This window comes from Pinus tabuliformis, chromosome 1_1 (assembly GCF_031772625.1).
Source record: "Pinus tabuliformis cultivar Carrire ecotype Pingquan chromosome 1_1, CPIR1, whole genome shotgun sequence".
NCBI classification, from domain to species: Eukaryota; Viridiplantae; Streptophyta; class Pinopsida; order Pinales; family Pinaceae; genus Pinus; species Pinus tabuliformis.
In genome coordinates, this window is record NC_142297.1 from 408,349,080 (window position 1) to 408,366,967 (window position 17,888).

The 17,888-nt window shown below is 40.2% G+C and overlaps 1 pseudogene; it reads left to right on the plus strand.

Moving 5' to 3' along the window:
- The first annotated feature begins 9,784 nt into the window (after positions 1 to 9,784).
- Positions 9,785 to 17,888, plus strand: part of LOC149213414 (toll/interleukin-1 receptor-like protein) — a 172,795-nt pseudogene continuing 164,691 nt past the window's right edge.

Below are 17,888 nucleotides of genomic sequence, written 5' to 3' on the forward strand. Positions count from 1 at the left end.
TCCGTGATGTTTCCTCTTTTGTAAATTTTCCCATGTAAGATTCTTATTCTGCCATGTTAACCATAGGAAAATGATAATCTTTATGGGAATACTAGTTTGCCAAAACTTATAAAACCAACAACATTCCGCATCCTGTAGCTCCTTCATACACAATTTGAGATAGCAATCCGCCACTTCAATCTCTTCGGATTTCTTCTTTTTTCTAGCCCAGGTGATGCGATCCCCTTTTTTGTCATAACATATACCTGCATCTTTTAATGATTTCACAAGCTGGAACCAATCCAATTCATACTGTCTTGTAAGGTTCAGTTGGATAGAGTCAAGCCAGGTTGGTATAGTACCACTCCATTCACTGATCATCTGATTCAGAACAAATATGCCCTTTCTATTTAGGTGGTTTATTAAATCCCCTGTACCAAGTGGGATCTCATTGGATACAATAATATTATCTATACCCAGAATAATTCTATTTCCCATAACCATATTAAGTAATTGTTACACTTATTTTATTGGAAAATACTTATCTACATTTATTTCATTGTATTGAATAATGGTTACGCTTATTTTATTGGAAATTAATTATCTTCACTTATTTAAGTGCAAATTAATTATATAGAATTAACAGATCATTTACAATAATTGTAAGGGTTTGAAAGTTTATTACTGCTTGCAGGTTTTGTATAACGGAAAATCTCAACATAATGGAATTAGAGCCTCGGTCCAAGTCTGAATCACCAATAGCACTTGAGGAAGGTGGTGAAGTAATTGTCAAATTCATCTCATTCGCAATCAATTAGATGAATAGCCAACTCAAAGTAAATATAATTTTTGTAATTTTTATGATGCTCTTTATACCCTTGAGGTACATAAAGGTTAATACTCTAGTCTTATCTTAAGATCATTTTTTTGCGGTTGTTTTTAATGATATTAAGATCACATCTTTGTTGTTGTTTTTAATGATATAAAGAGTTGGTGTATTGTTTTGTTTGTTGTTGTTGTTTTGAGTTTTAATTTTGCATATTTCTATGATTTAATTAATATAATTTTATTTTGATTTATCATTTATAAATTATTAAGGTTTTTTCTGAAAATATGTTAATGTATTTTATTGTACAATTATATGATTTTTGTTTTTGTAAATTAAATTTTTTTATTCAAAGATTTAAAAATAGTAAAACAATAAAATGTTTATGGGGAAATCAAATTAGAAATAAAAATGAAATTTAATAAAAAACTAATTTGTGAGGCAATTCCATTAAAGCCATAATCTATCTTCAAAATTAAATAATAAATGCAAAAATAAAGAACTGAAAGGAAAATTCCATTTCTACTTATTTGAATCTATAGCCTCAAGAGCAATAACTTCTTTGTTGCTAACAAGAGAGTCACCCAGAGTCAAGAGGGATGCACAAGTGAGCTTCCATGTGTCTTAGTCTTGAGTGTAGGGATTAAATGGTGATCTACATTTCATCCAGCACTAACAAAATTTCTTCTTTGGCCTCATTGCTTTTTTATAGGATTCTTCCCAATAGAACCTTGAGATGTACATATATATCAACTTTATACATGTACTAGCTATATTTTCCATGGGTATGACTTTGTGTCAGGTACCCAGTCGCCAGTGTCAACAAGAATGTTTGAGTCAGTGGGGCAACAATTTCCCTTTGTGAACTCACATTGACACGTTCATTTTCCACCTCAATAGGTTGAGGCATGTGCTTCCTGTAACATTGAATAAAGTTGGAAACCCTCAGTTGGGCACAAGAACTATCTTGTGTGCATTGATATGAAGTGACTCGTCAAATCTTAGCCCATCGGTGAGGCATGGAAAAAGATAAAAAAATAACAAACTACAGACCATAACTGAGAGAGGGTGGAAGCACAAAAGGAGAGAAGGGAGGACCAAGTCCAACCTGACACTGTTGATGGGAGGGAAGTTAGAGGGAGCTATTTGGATGAGAAACCCAAGAAATGAGAGAGTTAGAAGGGAAGGAAAAAGAGTCCATAGATACACACGAAAAAATCCAAGGAATAAGGAGAAGAGAAAGTAAAAGGTTTTCAAGAACATCGATTGGCATAGTAAAGGTCTCACAAAAGTAGAAGCCTTCCAAAGTAACAACAAGAAATAGAGAGGGAAAAGGAGGGAAAAATTCAATATTTTCCAGCATAAATAGAAAGTTCAAGAACGTATGCTAAAAGACACAATAAATGAAGCTAGCTAGCTCCATGAGTTGTAATAATGCTACCTTTAGTGTACAATCGATGAGCATATAGTTTCTTCCCTTATGCAGATTTGACCCACTAAACATGTTGAAAGATATCCTTGACATGAATTGGGTAATTAGGACAGTGCAATCCAACAACAATCAATCTCTAGGAGCATGAGTCGTAGATATGCCCCATCTCTACCTAAGCTAGTTCATTGACACTGTATTTGAATGTTAAACTACTACCACCAAACCATGTTTATTTCTCAAGCGCTTCCCTATAAACAACTATTATTTAAAAATGATTTAGTTTATTATTAATATTTATTAGTATATGGAATAATCCCATTGACTTATATGTGAATAATATTATATCTAGATATTTATGTATATTTATATATTTAATAATTTTTATAACTAACTAACTATTAATGTAAATTATTTTAGGTTATAATTTATTTTTTAATATATATTTATAATTATAATTGGATAAAAAGGGTCCATTTACTTTTGTTTTAATAAGAATTTAACTAACCAAAGTTATTTTTAATTAAATAATGGTCATACCAAATCTAGCCATTACCTGGTCAAGGAATTCAGCCGTTGTAGTTTCTGCTCTATCTATTTAACATGCAAAGCCTGATCTGCTCATTCAACTTGTCCTGACGATGAACCACACTAGTTGGTTCGAAATGCATCGACAAATGAAATATGTTGTGATTTACGCCGAAAAATCTCTCATAAAGATGTGACTTGTGCTCAAATTCATCTGTAATATCTAGAATAAAGTTGCCACAAATCTCTCTAGGGCTACAACATTTTTCAAAATTCTTATCCATAGGCGTCTGGAACAAGGATTGATATAGTATTCCTAATGGAAGATTTGTAGTGATAACAAAGGCAAGTAATAACATTCACAATAAAATTTATTTTAGTAAGGAACATATGAACATAAATTTCTCATCAACACCAAAATCGGCTCATTTTTCATTAATAAATAAACTGGTGTACAATAAAAGTTGGATGAGGAGCACCTGGGCTTTCACAAGGAAAGCTACAAGCCTCAAGTGATCAATACAAAGTGCCCAGTTGTTGTGAATTTGCTACTCATAGAAAACTGTGTTGTCTCCTCAAAACTGCAATGTTCGCTGACTTCAAGCTCTGATTTACCGCCTCAAAACAACCCAGAAATTTCTGCAACTTTGGGAATGTCCTCCTCTACAAAAACCTAGAAAACCCAGAAAGGGTTTTCCGTGGTCTTGACCTACCAATTTCGACCCCTTGGTGATTGGCCCAGTTTTTCTACACTACTAGCTAACTTGGCCTCTTGATTTGGCCCCTCAAAACTGCCCAGAAAATTCTATAAATTTTGGGTTATGATCCTTATCAAAAACCCAAAAAAATCCAGAAAGGGTTTGCTCTAGTTTTGACCCTCCAAATTCGACCCCCTGAGGATTGACCCTCCTCCAATACTATAACTCACTGCCTGTAATTGGAACTGTTGTAACTGTCTGCCACAAAGTCAGGAAACCTCCCCAAATTGGACTCCCAACAATTTCCCTGCAACCCAGCTCCCCAATCCTCCTGTTAAGCCTCCTTCCAAGTGACCCCCCCTAGTGACTACACAGTCCTGAGTGAGGATGACACAGGCCCTTTGACCAACAACTCGACCTCGGTATTTCACTGGTCTTCCTGCTGTAATCTCTCCTCTCCTACGCGGAAAATCGATGTGAATACCTCTAGAAACCTTCCCAACTGAATTCCTTGACTTCCCTGCTCCACCAAACATGCAGTCTCTCTAACTACGTCCCCAAATGCTCCCAAACTGTGTCCATGTTGGCCAAGGCAGCATACTCCACTATTGGCTAATCTTCTCTCTATCCCTAATGGGAAATAAAGCCCTCCTACGGTGGCACTCGAAGTTCACCGATGAGAAGGATGATCTTCACTCCTTCGGAAGCTCTTGTGCTAAATAACACTTGTAGCTTAACTAAACAGCCAAAGAAACAATGAAATTGTCAAATAATCAAAAGGCCCAAAAATCTGCTCACCTCCTTCTATTTATTATTTCTCCCTTGGGCCTCACGTGGGTTCCATAAAATATTTTGATCCCCCACTTAGGAAAATCGAGCTGCCTCCAACGGGTGCATATTTTGGGTGGGTGAGTGGCCCCCACAATCCACTAAAAGGCACATTGACCCCCTTTCTCCTAAGTTCTTCCATAAGAATTGCATTAATCCAAAAATAACAAAATTTTCAAAATGGTTTCTCCTCACCTTTGGAAAACAATTAGGAAGGGACATTACAATTGATCTCAACATTGACTATTAGACCTAGGTCATTTTACTAATTTTGTTAAACATTCTTCTGAACAAATGGATATGGATATCTACAAGTATTCTTTTCTCAGTATCTTCTCTGTTTAAATTCTATACCTATGTATATAATTCAAGAAAGAGAATTGTGCCATTAATAGAAAGAGGGTTCCAACATTTTCAACTATTGTAGTGGTTAAAGAATAGGTATTTTTTTTGCATTAGCCTTAATTCCTTTGTCCCTTTAAGCTCAAGTGTTCAACTCTTTAGATTGGAATCATGGAAACTTCTGTGAAAAATACTATTTTGATTCAACCAACCCACTTCATTTCATCTTCCAACAAACAGCAAGCAACCCATCCATGTTCTACCATCCCAGATTCTATTCAGATTTTTCCCTCCCTTCATATGTAAGGTTATCACTACTTTTTAGGGCCTAATAGCTACATTACACCCTTCCTTTGGACCTTAACCTCCTCCTTGAAACCTTACACATTGTCATACTACTTGGGAACGCCTACTTGGGAACATCCTAACAATCCTTTGCCCTCATACATACTTACTATCATCCTTGGGACCCTCATCAAACAATAATCCATAGATAAGGATGCTTAAATAAGGTCACTTTATTTGGAGCTATTGACAGATTTGATAATCCGACCTATTTACCAAAGGGCCTAGTGATCAGGTGCTCAAAATTAGGCTCAAAAATCAAAGTGTCAGAATCTTGATAAACTTAGCTTCATATCAGAGAGTTCATCATTCTAATTCCAACGGTGTGAACGACACTAAAATCCGAGCTCATATGCAGAAGTTAGAGCAAGTCAAAGTTCGGGTTTGACTTGGACACATGACAATATTGGATGATGTGGCAAGGTCCTTCAACGAATGAGGAGTTGCCAAGTGGAAAGTCGCCACTAGCCCACACATGTTGCAAATCGCCTTCACAGGTGGGTCGGCATTAGAAATTGGCCCTAGAACATCTAAGGTGCAATGCAATTAGGTAGGCGGGAAGGCTTTCAAGAATTGGTTGGAGGCGCGATGCGATGGATCGCAATCGCACATTGATGAAGGGAAGGCATTATGGAGAATTGGCCCCAACATACCCAATGTAAGGACTTGCGGTTCTTACCACACGCTCCGGCATGAAGTGCGACCTGCGACGGTGAAAAGTGCAAGCTCTTTGGAGGATGCAATGTGTTATGCGCATATGTATGAGGAGGACAGCACGTTTATATGGTGGATAGCATGTATGGAGGCCGACATGTGGTTTAGGGACTTATGCGATGAAGTGTGGGCATAGGGAGGTCGGCTGGGCAAGCCACCACCACGCCCTACACTTGATATAAGTTGGGGAATGCGTGAAGGTATTCTATCATCGCAACTCGTTCAATACATCTTCGCTCATGTAGAGAGGCGCAGATCTGCAGTGCGCAAGTCTAAGAGGGGGAAGGCGCAGATTTAAGGATGTGCCCGTTCTTGGGCGGTCGTGCACGGTGAAGCGCGGTTGTGGGTGAAGGTGCGGGCAGGGGCGTCCGGCGGTTGGGTGAGGGCGTGCACGGGTGTGTGGCGCCCGGGTTATGTGACAGGGTGCCCGATGGTGAAAACGAAGGAGCATCCGATTTGTGCGAAGGCTTGGCATGGGTGTCTTGGCGACTCGGGTGAGCGCCTGCCCATCGTGCAAGTGTGCACGAAGACTTGTTGGTGTGTTGGGTTGTGAACGGAGGTGTGTCTCGGGTAGAGGCGCCCGTGTGTGGCGACTTGGAGGCACGCCCAAGTTGGGCAAACGACACGACCGTGAAACGAAGGTTGGAACCGGAGGTCGTAGAGTTGGGCAGGCGGTACTACGTGTTGTTCACACGATTTGGGCATTTGTCAAGAGTTGGCAAGTGGGACTGCGTGTGGGCAGGTGTACACGGTTTGGGCACTTGCAACCAAACAAAGAGCGAACCAGCGAAGACGTGCAACAAGGTGAACGAAGAGTTGGTGGGTTGTGCGGCAACCGAGCGGAGGTGCCGACGAGCTGGGCAACCGAGTTTGCCGAAGTTGGAAATTTGGCTAAGTATAAATTTGGGGTTTCCCAAGGACTTAGCCTATACTTTGTAAAAGTGGAAAATTATACATATATTGATATTCAGGCAGACTCATATTGCAAGGAGTTGCCCCTCCCTTTATACTGTTGTGCATTTCTCTTGTATAATGCTGTTGATAATGAATGTGTATGGGTATTCATTGGTATAAAGGAACACATAATAATACTTGGTAACGAAAATAAAACTATGTATGGAATGTTAAGGCATAGTCCACGAACATAAGTATTGGTGAAAAGAAAGTGTTCGGTGGTGCCGCACCTCGCTATAAGCGGTTGAAAGACTACCGCAGGTGTAGGGGCGTGACAGTTGGTATCAGAGCTGGTACGTGACGAAGTGCAGGTGTGGATGCACTTGACAGTTGATGACAGTGGAAGCAGGTACTTGCAGGTGAAGGAAGCTGGTTTCACATACAAGTGGAACAAGGGCCGGTTCATGATTGCGGGGAACTTGGTGAAGCTGGTGAATGGTGAAATAGGTTTAGCAAGGGTGAAGCCTTGTGCTTGGGCCAAGCTGAACATCAAGGCATGGCAGGTTTGGAAGAATGTGAAGGGAAGCTCTTGCATACCTTATACAGGTTGAAGCGGATAAAAGAAGAGAACCCCCGGATTCGAAAGGAACTTGAAGTCTTGGAAAAGAATGTTGAAGACGAGCTTCGTCAACTTGGTTGGACAATGGAGCAGGATGAAGTTGCAAATTGTGCTGACCAGGAAGAGGAAGCTGTGATGATTGAAGATGTTGCAGATGTGACAACGATGGAGGATGAACTTGAGATTGATCAAGTTGAACCAGGATCGTGCAGTTTGTAGACATGGATGGATGAGGATACTCATATGGAGGAGCCTCATGATGATAATGAAGTAAGTATTGATACTTGTGTTTCACTTGAGCATTTGGTAGATGGACCGTATGCAGGGAAGGGCAAAGCCAGTTTGCCGATGCTAGGGAGCATCTTACCATGGATGTCTATGATGAGACCTTGTATGGAGAAGCAAGGATTTTTGACTATTGCAGGACTTGTTGGGGTTGTTTGTGACCTTATGGTAGAAGGTACAAAGGCCCGTGACAAGGGAGGAACATGATGATCATTGCGGAGGATTGGGTCGTGCTTAAGCCACATGGAAAATTGGCTAAGTGCCCGGCATGACTCATGGATAGATTGGAGGGCACACTCTTGAGGTACGATGATGCTTGGGTGGACTTCTCATGGCCAAGACCAAGAACAAGCCTTAGTGGAACCTTCAGTGGGGGGGAGCTATGATGGAAGGGACTCATGATGACGATGATATGGTTGGGTGACCGAGTTCACTAGACCGAAGATTGCAGACTTGGATGAGGATGACCGATTATTGTGATGAGTCTACTTGGTTGGACTACATGGGCAACTTAGTCATGGACATCAGGTTGTAGACATGGAGCATGGCAGTCTTATGCAGGGACATTATGTGGGAGCACTTGTAGAGGTGTCACTTATGGACATCCAATGAGGAGTGCCAAGGCAGGGATGTTGTGCAGATGGATTTGCTGATGCGACATGGAGACTTATTATGAGCCGATGGAGAGGTTTTGCACTTATGTACAACAAGGCCATGGACTTGGATAGAGTTGTGAGCAGACTATGGAGCATTCCTACTACATGGAGAGCTGAGGCATCTTGCAGAGACCTTTGGGCCGAGACTTGTATGCTTGCTAGATGTTGGTTGGGGATGGCTTATGGAGCTCATGATGACATGAGATTGTTGTGACTTTTGGGGACTTCATATATGGTGGACTTGGGGACACTTTGGAGCAATGCAGTTACAACGATGATGATGCCTTGGTGGCAACACTTGGGCATGGGTTGAGCCGAGACTCAACCACCTTTTGACATGGGAGCTGATTGATCTATGATCATGGGCAGCACATGGATAGATGAGACAGGTGTATACTTGTTTCTATGGCTGACTTGAGGGATGGCACATTGTAGATATGATGGAGGATGCTTCATGGACCTGGATGTGACACATCGAGAGCCGGTTTGATGAGATGGTCTCTTCATATGGAGGAGATACACATATGGATGATGTTGGGATAGATGTGGCTGATTTCATGCAGCACATTGACACCAAACATCATGGACAGCATGTTGCAGATGAGATGAGGACTACTTCATGGACCTGAGCATGGCTTACACTCTTATGGAGATGGATTTTTGATCGAGTTGATGATGTGACAGGATGTTTTGAGAAATGACTGATGATGGCATAAGGATGTGCATTCTCATGGTTTGGACGTAACAGTTGGATTAGCTACCCAACTTGTTCAGATATGAGGGCTAGTGGTGTGCAGAGATGTGTTAGCATTATGTTGAAGTATCATGGCAGCAGTTCACATGAGGACGACACATGATGAGGTCGACACGAGAGGTTGCAGGAAGCATGTAGCTTGGATGGAGGGGCCAGCCTTCCACGATGGGGAGCAGCATGTGGATATTGTGACAGGGTGATCGATGGTCATGGATTGAGATGATTTCCGATGTATGACATACCGATGAGGTGTATACCTTGGTATGGTGATCTTGGTCACAGATGATTATCGAGGCGAGACATGGTGGAGATGGAGTTCTACATATGTTACAGGGATGTTTGCAGTATGTGGAGGAGTTGACATCATGGATATTGATGATCTTGGTGGATGGCTACCAGGATGATATGTTGTCGAGGATGACAACGACTTCAGGTGGAGGAGGATGTAAGGACTTGCGGTTCTTACCACACGGCATGAAGTGCGACCTGCGACGGTGAAAAGTGCGAGCCCTTTGGAGGATGCAATGTGTTATGTGCATATGTATGAGGAGGACAGCATGTTTATATGGTGGATAGCATGTATGGAGGCCAACATGTGGTTTAGGGGCTTATGCGATGAAGTGTGGGCGTAGGGAGGTCGGCTGGGCAAGCCACCACCACGCCCTACACTTGATATAAGTTGGGGAATGCGTGGAGGTATTCTATCATCGCAACTCGCTCAATACATCTTCGCTCATGTAGAGAGGCACAGATCTGCAGTGCGCAAGTCTAAGAGGGGGAAGGCGCAGATTTAAGGATGCGCCCGTTCTTGGGCGGTCGTGCACGGTGAAGCGCGGTTGTGGGTGAAGGTGCGGGCAGGAGCGCCCGGCAGTTGGGTGAGGGCGTGCATGGGTGTGTGGTGCCCGGGTTATGCGACGGGGTGCCAGACGGTGAAAATGGAGGAGCACCCGATTTGTGCGAAGGCTTGGCGTGGGTGTCTTGGTGACTCGGGTCAGTGCTCGCCCATCGTGCAAGTGTGCACAGAGACTTGTTGGTGTGTTGGGTTGTGAACGGAGGTGTGTCTCGGGTAGAGGCGCCCGTGTGTGGCGACTTGGAGGTGCGCCCAAGTTGGGCAAACGACATGACCGTGAAACGAAGGTTGGAACCGGAGGTCGTAGAGTTGGGCAGGCGGTACTACGTGTTGTTCACACGATTTGGGCATTTGTCAAGAGTTGGCAAGTGGGACTGCGTGTGGGCAGGTGTACACGGTTTGGGCGCTTGCGACCAAACGAAGAGAGAACCGGCGAAGACGTGCAACAAGGTGAACGAAGAGTTGGTGAGTCGTGCGGCGACCGTGCGGAGGTGCCGACGAGCTGGGCAACCGAGTTTGCCGAAGTTGGAAATTTGGCTAAGTATAAATTTGGGGTTTCCCAAGGACTTAGCCTATACTTTGTAAAAGTGGAAAATTATACATATATTGATATTCGGGCAGACTCATATTGCAGGGAGTTGCCCCTCCCTTTATACTGTTGTGCATTTCTCTTGTATAATGCTGTTGATAATGAATGTGTATGGGTATTCATTGGTATAAAGGAACACATAATAATACTTGGTAACGAAAATAAAACTAAGTATGGAATGTTAAGGCGTAGTCCACGAACATAAGTATTGGTGAAAAGAAAGTGTTCGGTGGTGCTGCACCTCGCTATAAGTGGTTGAAAGACTACCGCAGGTGTAGGGGCGTGACACCCAGAGTTGTGATGCGATGGATCGTAGATCGCAATCACACACCACAGAAAAATAAAGTCCTACATTATGATTACCCACCAATTCACCGTCGAACTGCGATTTGCGATCAATTCCTAGATGCGAGATGTTTATCGGTTCTAGTTTATAGTGCCCTCGAGTCTGCCACATTGCAATCACACAATCATCTGCTGCACACACAAACCGTAATCTTTCTCATCCTTGTTGATTACGATTTGCGATGGACAGTCGGTGTCGACAGATTATGGCCCATCGTGCGGAAAAATTCTCGCTCAGTTAGTAGATTTTTGGAGTGAAATTGCGGGATCATGTCAGATTTGGAGCAATTTTTTGAACGAATAGTGGGAAAACTAGGAGAGGTCATAACGTCTTCAGTTTTTCACCAAATGGGATGCACAAAGAGGCTAGATGGCCATTTTTTGAACCTTCTAAACGGATTGGAGTAGGCTTCAGAAGCATTTGAGCATTGTAAACACAAAGTTTTACACTTTTGAGCTTAATAGAGAGGAATGAGCCATTGGAAGCTAGACCAAGGAGACGTAGCCGAGGAGGGGTGAACTCCTTTATCATGTGCTTGTTGTAATTTGTTTTTGATGATGTTTTGTACATGTTTATGTTGTTGTTTTATTTCTGGTTTATGTTAAATTTCACATAAAATTAACATAAAAACTCTTCATTTCACTTGAAAAAATTGATGAATCCCTAAACACAATGAAAGAATTTTGTTAATAATCTTAGGAATATCTTAGCACTGTAAACTAATATTCTACATCAAATCAATTTGGTATCAGAGCACTATGTTTTCTTTGTGAAAGAAGGATTTAATTGTTTGCAAGTTTGTGTCATGCTTACAAGGTTAAAACTCAAAAGAGGTGAAGAAAAGCTAGTTGGAGGCCTTGAAGATGGTTGAAGGGGAAGAAGAGCAAGGTTTCCACAATCTCCAACACCAGTTCAGCCTCAAGTTGCATATGACACTCCATCAATCATGTCTCATGAAGGAGAACCTAAAAACATGACAGAAGATGGGAAGACCTTCAGAAAGGATTTCTTTGATATGACAGAGATGGATAAGGTCCTCTATGAAGAGAGGAATAGCAGGATGCAAGGAGAAAGTTCGAAACCTCCCAAAGGAGAAGGATCTTCAGGAGGAGGTAATGGGAATGGAGACAAACCTCCACCCTCTCCACCATCTTCTTCATCTTCTTCTTCACAAGAATCTTCACAATCCTCCACTGATACAAATCTTACTCATACTCAACATCATTCTTCAAAAGGAACTGGTGAATCACCTTTTTAAAACTTGATGTTAAATTTGAGTTGCCCATGTATAATGGTGAAGGGAATGCAAAGAAGATTGGTAATAGGATTCTTTAGTTGGAGGTCTATTGCAGGATTCAAAACCTTCAAGAGGATGACATAAAGATTCAGTTAGCTTCCTTGAGAATGGAGGGTGAAACACTTGTATGGTGGGAATCAAAGACCCAAGAGGAGCTCAAAAAACACCGTAAGATCTCAATTTCTTGGAATGATTTCATTGTTGCAATCAAAAGCCAATTCTACCATTTAGATTATATGCAGAAGTCCATCATGAATTGGCAAAACTTTAGACAGGGAAAAGGTCAAAATGTGCAAGATTACACCCAATAATTCAGAAAAAGGTCTTTGATGTTAGGTGTAGATTTGCAATCACAGGACACATTGTTGAAGTACATAGGGGGTTTACACAATTACCTTAGGCATACTATCTTAACGTTTAATCCAAATAATCTAGATTATGTGGGTGTGCAAGCCACTCACCTTGAGGAAATAGGGAAAAACACCCCAGAAGAAGGTGGTAAAAATCTATTTAAGGGATAAGAGAAAGAAAAAGGCTTCAAGGGAAAGAAAAATGCATCCATTAAAAAGGAAGGAGAGAAAACAATATGTAAACATTGTTCTGGAGGGGGTCACGATGAAGCTCATTGTTGGAAGCTTCATCTTGAAATGAAACCAAAGAAATTCAACAACAAAGGAAAAGAAAAGACAACTGCAATCACTCAAGAAGAGGATTTGGGATCCGAATCGGGTGATGAAACAAAAATCACAACCATGGGGTTTCAAGGAAAGGAATCCATTTCCAGCACTAGTTCTTTAGACTCGCAAAATGAAATTCCAAATGAAAATAGGAGAATAGAATTATTTCACATAAGGGTTATCTCAAAACATAACAAGATTGATACACTATTCGATAGCGGCTCTCAAGCCAATCTTATCTATGAAAATATTGTCAAGAGTTTAAATATGGAAACTGTTCCACATCATAAACAGTATCTGCTTGGAAGGCTGTGTGACAATGCGCAATTGCAGGTTATGAGAAAGTGTAAGCTAAGATTTGCCATCACTACAAATTTCAGAGATGAAGTGGAGCTTGACTTTGTGTCGTTAGATATCTCTGGCATCGTTTTGGGAAGTCCGTAGCTTTAATGAAAAAAAAGCTATCTTCCATAGATCTGAAAACAAATATCAATTATTTAAAAATGGAGTAGAATATATTGTGAGAGCTCAGAGCAAAAAAAAATATTTCGATTGTTAATGCAGGGCATATGAAAAGACTGGTGAATTCGAGCAAGAATTTTGTGCTTCTTATGATCAAACCCGAGAATGATATTGATTATGAAGTGTTTGATGGTTGTAATTGAAATTTGAAAATTGATTCGGTTGATGCTATTAACTAATTTGATGAAATGTTTCAGGAATCCAAGGGATTACTTCCCAAGAGGGGAATCCAACCTGAGTTACAGTTGCGGAAAAAGTGTCTTCTTCCGAACATTGCCATGTACAGGATGTTAATGATGGAAAGACGAGAAATTAAGACGCAAATCCAAGGATTGTTGAATAAAAGGATCATTTGGCCTACTCCTTTACTGTGTGGTGCACCTCTTTTTTTGGCACCTAAGAAGAATGGTAAGCATTTCCTTGAATGGGATTCAAGAAGTGGTTTTCATCAAAGTAGAGTTGTTGAAGGAGATATAGGGAAGATGACATTCAAAACTAGGCAAGGTTTGTTTGAATGACTTGTTATTCTTTTCATTCTTTGCCATGCTCCTACTACTTTTACGCATATGAAGAAAGATGTGTTGAAGCCATTTCTAGACAGGATAGTCTATTTGGATGACATTTTCATTTTCAGAAAATTTCATTATGAACATGTCATGTGTGAGAAAAAAATACTTGATGTCGTATGTCAAGAACATTTTTTTCTGAAGATGTCAAAGTATATGTTGGATAAAACTTATTTGATGTACTTGAGCCGTGAAATTGGTTCTTCCAAGTGTATTCAGGTTCCCAAAGGATTTTTCGCAGTCTGCGTGGGACATGGAGAAGGCAAGCTAAAGTTATACCTCTCCAAGATTGATTTCGTAACAGTCTGTGGTGGTATTGAATCCATTCCTGCAAACACAGGTGAAAGAATCATACATCCCTGTGAAGCCGCAGATGCCTTTGCTCTGCTCGCAATTTACATAGGCAGGCTCAAGATAGTCATTTGGATAAGAGGTTTTTTGGGAGCAGCCCAATGTTGGAGGAGAAATTTTGTTAATTTTTCTTCTATTGTAGTTCATTTTCATTCGTTGGTAGTTGTGCAAAAGGTCTTCCAATGGGGAGGCAAACAATGAGAGGCATTTGATGCTTTAAAACAAAAGCTCAATACAACTTGAGTACTTTCGTTTTAGACTTGAGACAGTGATTTAATTTTCAGGTTGTTGTATGTGACTATGCCATGGGCGTAGTCTTTTTGTAATATGGTAAGCCCATTTATTTTCATTCATAAATTTTCAATGATAAAGTGTTTAAGTTGTAGCGACAAAGGCACTTCCATTAGATGAATTTTCTTCTACTATTCCACTAGGTCAAAAGGTATAAGAAAGGTATCTACAATAAAGTTGTTGATATGCTTTCTAGGCCGATTGTTACTTCAACTAATTTACTCAAGCATAATTTTGTTTTACATGAAAGTTATGTTGAGAAATATGCATTAGATAATGACTTTCAAGATGTCTATGAAAGCTTGAGTCAAGGTAACCAAGTAGAGGAATTGGATTACCATTTTCATCACAATGTATTGTATAATCTTGGTAAGAAGTATGTTGCTACTGATAGTAACATGTACAAGGCCGAAGAGTTCCTTGAAAGACTCTAAATGGTACATCAAACAGTGCAAAAACAACTTAAAAAGGTTAAAGGCAAGTACACAGAAAGACACGACAAGGATCGTGGAGATCACAAGTTCCAATTCAGTGATCAATGGATCGAGATTGGAAAGGTGATGGAACTGTACCCTCACCTACTGGACAATTGAAAGTGATCTTTTGGGGTCCAAAAGACTTCCAGTGGGGAGGAGTGATTAGGTGCTCAAAATTAGAATAAAAAATCAAAGTGTCAAAATCTTGATAAACTTAGCTTCAAATCGAAGAGATCATCATTCTGATTCCAACAGTGTGAACATAAATCAAATCCAAGCTCATATGTAGAAGTTAGAGCAAGTCAAATTTCAGGTTTGACTTTGGCAGGATTGGATGATGTGGCAAGGTCCTTTAGCAAATGAGGAGGGGCCAATGGTCACTATTTGGCCCCCGCATGTCGCAAATCACAATCGTAGGTAGGTTGGTGTTAAAAATCAACCCCAAAATAGCCAAGGTGCGATGTGATAAGGCAGGCAGGAAGGCTTTCAAGAATCCGCCGGGGTGCAATGTGATGGATCGCAATCGCACATTGGCGAAGGGAAGGAATTATGGAAAATCGGCCCCAGCATACCCAAAGTTGCAATGTGATGGATCGCATATCGTAATCGCACATCGCAAGAAAACAGAGTCTGGAATTATGACTACTCGTCGATTCACCGCCAAAATATGAATTGCAATAAGTTCCCAGATGTAAGATGTTTATCGGTTCTAGTTTATAGTGTCACTGGGTCAACCATATTGCAATCGCACAGTCAGTGCCGGTGGATTATGGCCCGCCGCGCGGTAAAATTCTCGCTCAGTTAGCGGATTTTTGGATCGAAATTATGGGATCATGTCATATTTGGAGCAATTTATGGAATTAATAGTGGAAAAACTAGCAGAGATCATAACTTCTTCAGTTTTTCACCAAATTGGATGCAAAAAGAGGCTAGATGGCAATTTTTTGAACATTCTGAACTGATTGGAGCAGGTTTTAGAAGCATTTGAGCATTGTAAACATATATTTTTACACTTTTGAGCATCATAGAGTGGACCAAGCCATTGGAAGCTTCACCAAGGAGACGTAGCCGAGGAGGGGTGAACTCATTTATCATGTGCTTGTTGTAATGTGTTTTTGATGATTTTCTATACATGTTTATCCTGCTTTTTAGTTTTTGGTTTATGTTAAATTGCACATAAAATTAACATAAAAACTCTTCATTTCACTTGCAAAAATCAATGAATCCTTAAGCACAATGAAAGCATTTTCTTAATAATCTAAGGAAGATCTTAGCACTACAAAATAATATTATAAATCAGATCACCTAGTGAACCAGAAGCTACCAAACATCATAGCTATTGACCAAACTTCTAAGTAGCAAGTTCACCTACTTTCTTTGCATCAACAAATGTTCATGTTGTTTGGATCGACCTTAATAAAGCCTACAATATTGCAATGAGATTCATATTCTTTGGACCAATTTTAATTCTAGACCTGTGGTCAATTGTAGTAAGAGTTCTAGTGGTCTATTATGCAAGAGGGATTAATAATAATCAAAATGGCCATGAAATGAACCACACTACTCAAGGTTTTCTATCTTGGGCATCAAATGGTGGAGACCTTATACTTCCTAAACAAAATCAAATGAAAGTTTGTTTTAAGAAACTCATTAAGGAAGTTTAAAGGTTGGATGTGTATAAGGTAAAAATTATAAGTAGGTAATTTAGAAAAATATTTGTCATGTTAAGAAATGCAAAAGTTGACTCACTTAATTATTCCTAGCATATAAAAAAGGAAGTGATGTAGCTTAGAAATCCATGATATGAAGCAATCATGTACAAATTTATGCTAGTTAGAGTAGTTACAAAGTTGTATCCAATATAGAGTAATAGGGTGACATATTTGGAAATTGATATTCCAATGTTAAAATGACCCTCCTTACTTATTCAAACTTTCTACAATTAGTTGAATGAATGTCCTAAGTTGATCAAACTATCTCTATTCATTCAAATGACCCTCCTTATTCAATAAATGCAACCATTCTAAAAAATTCATGTAGACGATGGGTATGAGGATATGTTGAGAAAATAAGGTGATGTATAGGTATGTTCTTTCTAAATTCTATCAAGATGAACAACAATTCAACCTATCCATAGTGGGGAGCTTAGAGTAGCTCAACAATGGGTAACATTGTATAGCTAGTGCGGGAGCATGGAGTTTAGGTGGGAAGCTTTGGTAACTCAATAGCATGGGAGCATTGGAGGTTCCAGAAAGTAGAGATAAGCATCATTGCACATTTTAATACAAGGACAAGAACATTAGTGGATGGCAAGCATTACACATGAGCAGTACCTTTGATCAGGCTTGTAACATGAACCTGTCCAATCAGGCTTGTAACGTGAATCAGGCTTGTGGCAAATGTCAAGGATTGAACCCTTTGTTTGTTTATTTGAGAACCAAAATTTTCAAATAACTTAGAGGACATGGTTTGTCTGCAGCGAGAAACTCTAGAGATTGGAATCATGGAAACTTATGTAAAAAATACTATTTTTATTAAACCAACACACTTCATTTCATCTCCCAGTAAACAACAAGCAACCCACCCATGTTCTCCCAGCCTAGATTCTATTCATATTTTTCCCTCCATTCATATGTAAGGTTATCACTACTTTTCAGGGCCTAATAGCTACATTACACCCTTCCTTTGGACCTTAACCGCCTCCTTGGAACCTTACACTTTATCATACTATCTGGGAACGCCTACTTGGGAACATCCTAACAATCCTCTACCCTCATACATACTTGCTCTCATCCTTGGGACCCTCATCAACCGATAAGCCCTAGATAAGGATGCTTACATAAGGTCACTTTATTTGGAGTTATTCATAGATCTTACAATCTGACCTATTCACGGAAGGGCCTAGTGAACCCATAAGTTATCTGTTATGCGAGAAGGATTAATAATAATCACAATGGCCATGAAATAAGCCACACTACTCAAGGTTTTTTGTACTAGGCATCAAATTGTGGAGACCTTATACTTCC